Raw genomic sequence first — 6,343 nt, 5'->3', positions numbered from 1 at the left:
ACTTGACCCATTCATTTATCTTGAAGAGACATCCTCCACCTCAGTGTGAACACTGTCAGTGTACTCTGATGGTACGCCACATTTTGGTGGCGTGTACTCATCTCAAGGAAACTAGAGAAGACCTATTTGGACAACGAAATGAAATGGAATCCTTTCCATTCCATCCAGGACGTTTATTACAATTTTTCCATGATACTGACTTTTATTCTAAATTTTAATATTACCCATCTGTGATATTACACTGGGTTTTTTTATTTAACTGTTGAATTTTTATATTGATGTTGACCATCACTAAGTTTTGCCTTTACCGTAGTTTGACACCCAATAGCCGATGTAGTTTTTGTGCTGGGGTGTTGTTAAACATTCATTCATTCACCTATATATTCACCATTTTTCCATTTTAGAACTGAGGTATGATGCTGTGTTTAATGAAGGGACAGCTGGTTTGAGTACATTGAACATCCCTGTGTGTCTACTGGGTACGATTTTGCAGTTTTCTTAAATTCATTTGCCCCTCCATTTAACCAATTTCATTAATTTAAAATAACATGCCCTCCACTTCTTCACTATCATTATCAAATGCCATGTTAAAATGTTACCATTATTATGTCCATCTGAACGGTTAAGACATTTAGTGCCTTCAAAGTATTGATGATGAAAAAGGTTATATAGCAGTTACACAGTAAATGGGTATTCAAGAATGATGAATGATGCAGAATAAACAAATTTATTCGCTCCGAATTGTCGAAGGGAACACACAAAAAACATAACATTGTCAAACACATCTGCACATGACACTCAAGAGTTTTGGCAGAACTGCCTCTTCGGATAATTCACTTTTGGGTGTTTGCCATTAAAAGGACTGCCACTTCCAAGGCAGCTTGAATAAATCTAAACTTAATAGATATAGGCATTCTTTTGTGGGTGGGTTTTTTTTTAATTAAACAATTAATGTCATATATTTACAGGGATAGATCCAGGAAATAGTTCTTTTGGGGGTGGAACCAACTGGGAAAGGGCACATGGATCAATTCATCAAAGGGATATCCCAATGAGAAAAAAGGACACTTGAATAGTTGAGTGGGAGAGTGTTCTGGTCTTACCTTGGATCCACCTATGAATTTTACAACTATGTAGATATAGGTGGAGATAAATGAATGTAGGTATAACATACAAACCTACGAATATGTTGGTGTATTAATCTAATCTGTTGATAAACTAATGTCGGTGCATCAACTGCAACCCATACAATTGTGAGTTTAGACATCCAATTGCTGCCCATGCTGAACTGGCTGGTGTCAGTGGTTAACGATTTTTGCAAAAGGTAACTTCATCTCTTAATTGTTGATTGGTCCATTTTAAATCTTAGAGGGGTTTTTTCAAGTGTTTTTAAAAAATGTATTGCCCACTCTTGGATACATCCATCTTTCTTTATTGAACTAGGCTATTGTCAGCCTCTTGGAATAATTGTCAAACTCATTGTTGTTTAGCCTTTAAGATAAATGGGGTGGGAGAGAGTAATGTTTGTACAATCAAAAATTATTTACCAAAAGTTCTTGCTTTTGATCAATTTAATCTTATTCATTTCTGTTGGCATAAAATTAGTTTTTTCCATTGGTCTCAAAAAATCTAAAAAATTAATAGTAGGCGTTGGCATCACAAAATAACTGTTTGTTTTGTGTTCTGTTTCATGATAATTATCTCTCGTTTACAGAGGACGTCAGTGCCTCCAATCCATGTTCAACAGGTGTGTATTACAGATATTTAAACATCTAATGGGGAGCAGGTTCTTAATTTCTGCACATTGTGTTCATATTTCTTTCATTTTATGATAATGACTGTACAGATTCTGCTGCCATTGTAACAGTTCTCTATTGGACGTTTTTACCAATTAAAATTAGATATTAAATAGGGCTTATATCAGTGTCTGAATATTTAGTGGTTTCTGGTGGTCCTGGTGTTAGTACCTCAAACTATAGTTGGTCCTATCCTCTTACAAAAAAACACACGTTTTTTTGTAAATTTCAGTTTTGACTAAGAAGTGTTTCGAAAACACAAAAATAAAAATTTTGTGTTCAGTTTAGAAAACAAATCTGCTCTGAAATAACTTGTATTAAATTACATAGCATGTTAAAGGCATTCCTTATACAACAAAATTATATAATTTGATCTACTGCATTAATTTGGGCATAAGACAAACATTTAATATGCAGATACTGATATTCTAAACACAAATGTTTTTGTTATGTAATTTTAGTCATTAAAAGACGTGTTAATAGAAAACATCTCGGCAAAGTGTCTATTTAGTCCTCCATCATGTGATGGGTCAGGACTTGGATCAGTGAGAGCTACTTGGGTTGCAACATCAAACCACCTAGTCAGACCTATTAGATCCCTATCCTATCCCAACCAATGTCCCACCACTAGTCGATCAAATGTAAAAGTACGTGCTGCCCTGTCCATGGTGGAAAGTCACTATTGTTGGGGAAATGTAGACTCGGAATTAATAAATGTTTGACATCAAATGGTTGATGATTGATTAATCAATGTTCTCTTGTGATGTCATTGAAAAACTTGGTGTTTCTTGTTGAGCTCCATTATAAGAGATTGGTTTGATCTTTACGCAATGTAGTGGAGGTTTATTTTTTTTTTTTTTTTTTTTTTTTTGTATTACAGGATGGACGTTGTCCAACAGATATTGCTATCTTTACTCAAATTATAAAGTGTCCTCATATGCAGATACTCTGAAAAACTGTAAACAGTAAGTATTAATTGTTATTGCCCCTTATTGACAACTTTCTTAAATTGAAGGGTTCAATGAAAAAACAGATCAGTCACATTTTTGAAAATTTGGAGTTATGCCCCTTAATTTGTAATGTTAAAATGTCGACTTAATGTGTAAAATTCTACAATGATAGAATGATCAGTCACGAATTATGAGCACTTTAAAAAAGGCTATACAATGAAAAAACAACCAGGGTCCATGCGAAACAATGGAACATGCTCCATGTCATCTGTTCTCTTATTATAATTTTGTCACTAATCTGCAGGTCCTAAAGAACCTTTTGTGATTCAGAGAAGCGTGCATTTTATGATCAGTTGGCAACATCCGCCAATGCAGATTGTGATGATGAGTGAATTTTTTTAGTGTGTTAATTTTATAGTATTACATTACTGATCCAGCAGCCAATACTATGGTTTAAGATTGATGCTGTGTAATAAAATATATTGTTTACACTGTGTCTGATAGGACAATATAGAATGAGTCTACAGAGAGACTGGTATCTCTCCTAATGATAACTCAGAAAAGTGTTGATGGGGATTTAAACAGATCATCTGTACCATACTCCAGTTTCTTATCATTTTAGGCAAACGACATGCCCTAGCTAGAATGAGATGTGTTTCCTTTTGAAATAATTACGTGAATAATTTGTATAGTTTGTGTATTACTGTTAGCTACATGTATTTGTATTCCTGTCGTATATGGAGCACCTCTGTCTATAGACATTATTCATTGTTGATGTAAGATCAAATTAACTGAGGTAGGCTTACATCTGGACCATTATTATATGTTCATTTTAAGTGTTTATTTTAACAGAGTTCACTTTAAGAGGACTATTTTTTTTATCCCAGTCTGTAGCTTAAAATTAAAGCTTTTGTTTCAGTCATAACAATTTGTGAATATTTAATTTGTACTTTATTTGCTATTTTATCTAAAAAACAAAAAACAACAACAACAAAAACAAAAAAACGAATAACAATCAAAGTCGATCTCAAGGTTATGGTGCAAATTGTATATTTATATGAATATATTACGCCACAGGATGCTAATACAGATGATTTTGTACACAGAAATGCCTATACCTTTCTAAAACATCAAGCAAAGTTTATAAACATCATATTTCCAGCAGAATGTTTTGAAGTTTAAAATTCGATTTTCTCAAAAGCACAAAAATGTGACTGATCCCTTTTTCCACTGAGCATTTCAATTCGAATTTATACATCATTTTCAGATAAGCCCTTTTTCTAGGGATACATATTTTGCAAATCGTTTGGTTAGGTTAAGCTCGCTTATCACGTTATTATCAATCCTACAAATGATACACGATGGTCGTCGTTTGGGCAACATTATCATTAGGAAAGGTTAACAATATTCATAGGGCAGAATCCAAAGGACACTTTAACAATAACTAGTTATTGTCCTTGTCCTAGGCTCATATTTATTACCGATTTTGCAGTCGACCCATGTTTCTAGCAATCCATTTTATAAGGACCATGGGCATGCTCCTGTTTAGTTTATAGACACACTTAAGCTCCACCACAAGTGAATACTTAGGGATTTGTCTATAAATAAATTAAGAAAAAATTAATTTGTATATCAGTTTCTGCCAGAAATGTCTACGGGTAAAGAATTTCACAATTCTGCCTGTTCCTTCATGATCATAAATAACCCGCTATATTAAAAAGAGTTGGTTTTTGTAAATAAATGATCAAACACTTCCACTGTGGCATATCAGAAACATTTAAAAATTCTTAAAACAATGTCACATTGGTAAAAACAAAACAAACGTAGACAGCAATCCGTACCCTGCCAACAATGAGGGTATAAATCTTTAACCATTTGTTTTTTTGAAAACAACAATCTGTCTATACCTTTTTCTTTCAGGGGAATAAGTGACATCTTGACGATACACTCTGATGTAGAACATCAGTCTGTAATTAACTTGGTGAAGTCTGTCAGCGGACTGAGATCAACTGTTCTCTTGGGCAAGTATAAACTTCAGTCTATTCTCTCCTGATTATTAACTTGATGCAAGTGCTGTATTTCAAAATATAATTAGATGGTATATGAACATATTGTATTTACAATAATTACCATCAAATGTGAGCATCCTAGTTCACAAACACCACTACTAGGGAATGTGAAGGTTCACGTAAAACAACATAAATATGTTTTTGTATATTTTTTTATCAGATACATATCTATATCTGGATAGATGTTTATACAGATGCATAGACACACACACACACACACACACACACACACACACACACACACACACACACACACACACACACACATACATACATAAAATAACAAGTGGCATAAAAAAAAAAATCATAAACGCTACCAGTTATCTTTGAAACGAGCAGCTTCACCTCCAATTTTTCTGATTCACTTTAAGGGTGAGGGTGGTAGTATTTCTATCCGTGGTGTTTATGTCGATTGATACGCTGCAGGTAGTTTTAGCCACATATATCACTATTGTCGTCTATGGAATTTGATTTGATAGTATACACCCTACACCCCCGATGTAACTAACAGTAAGTTTGTCTCTCTCAGGGGTTCACCTTGCTGCTAATCGAAAGGGGTAGCCCATGAAGTGGCGACAGCGGGTTTCCTCTCTCAATATCTATGTGTTCCTTAACCATATGTCTGACGCCATATAACCGTAAATAAAATGTGTTTGAGTGCGTCGTTAAATAAAACATTAATTTCTTTCTTTCCCTCTCTCAAGGGTTCAAGTATAGTTCCGGGTCATTCAAGTGGGCTGACGGACAGACCACTCAGGTAACGTACTGGCGAACCGGACACGGAGACGGCAACACGGCCAGTGGAAAATGTGCGGTCCTGAAGACAAAACCTTTGAAATGGTACAACGTGGATTGCAATAACACCAACGCTGGTGTCGTCTGCAAAGCACCTGCTGCCACTTGATTGGGGCCAAGGGCACAATGGACTACATTTGCAGTATTCATGTGTAACAGTACTTCACTGCGCTACATGCTAAAATAAAAACATATACTGGTATGCTCAAACACTGTCCTTTGTTATTAGATGAAGTATTATATTAGTATGACGCAAACCTGGGGTATATTGAACCTGCAATATATATGCTGAAACAGTCATTTGTTATTAGATGGAAGTATTATGTTAGTATGAAGCGAACCTGGGGTATATTGAACTGCAGTGCCTTGTAGGCAATACCATTCACTGTGAAAGTGGGTTAGGTATACTACCACACAGGATTTATTGTTACACCAGTTGTGGAACATATTGCGATTTTTACGTTAGTTTCCTTGTATCCTGACGGGGGAGGGGGAATGGGCAAACAAAACGTGCTTATGTATTTTTCTGCATGAAATATCGGTGGATATATATTAAATATGTCCAGTAGTCGGTGTTTCTACCAATGAATGAATGTTTAACGACACCTCGGCACGAAAAATACATCGGCTATTGGGTGTCAAACTAAGGTTGTTCCAGGTCAAACTTAATTTTGTGGTTTTTTGTACACAAAAAATTGAGACCAAATCCAATTTGGGCTACTTACAAACATTT

At 35.0% G+C, this 6,343-nt stretch overlaps 1 long non-coding RNA gene across 1 annotated transcript; it reads left to right on the top strand.

The window, feature by feature from the left end:
* Nucleotides 1–403: 403 nt before the first annotated feature.
* LOC121388195 lies at nt 404–4,772 on the top strand. The gene is made up of 4 exons (XR_005959946.1): nt 404–479; nt 1,715–1,747; nt 2,677–2,761; nt 4,667–4,772. It is a non-coding gene; the product is annotated as an uncharacterized LOC121388195 (long non-coding RNA).
* The last annotated feature ends 1,571 nt before the right edge of the window (nt 4,773–6,343 follow it).

The sequence above is a fragment of the Gigantopelta aegis genome, chromosome 14 (assembly GCF_016097555.1).
Source record: "Gigantopelta aegis isolate Gae_Host chromosome 14, Gae_host_genome, whole genome shotgun sequence".
Classification (NCBI taxonomy): domain Eukaryota; kingdom Metazoa; phylum Mollusca; class Gastropoda; order Neomphalida; family Peltospiridae; genus Gigantopelta; species Gigantopelta aegis.
The sequence above is the reverse complement of the archived record's forward strand: the minus strand, read 5'-3'. Positions and strand labels throughout refer to the sequence as shown.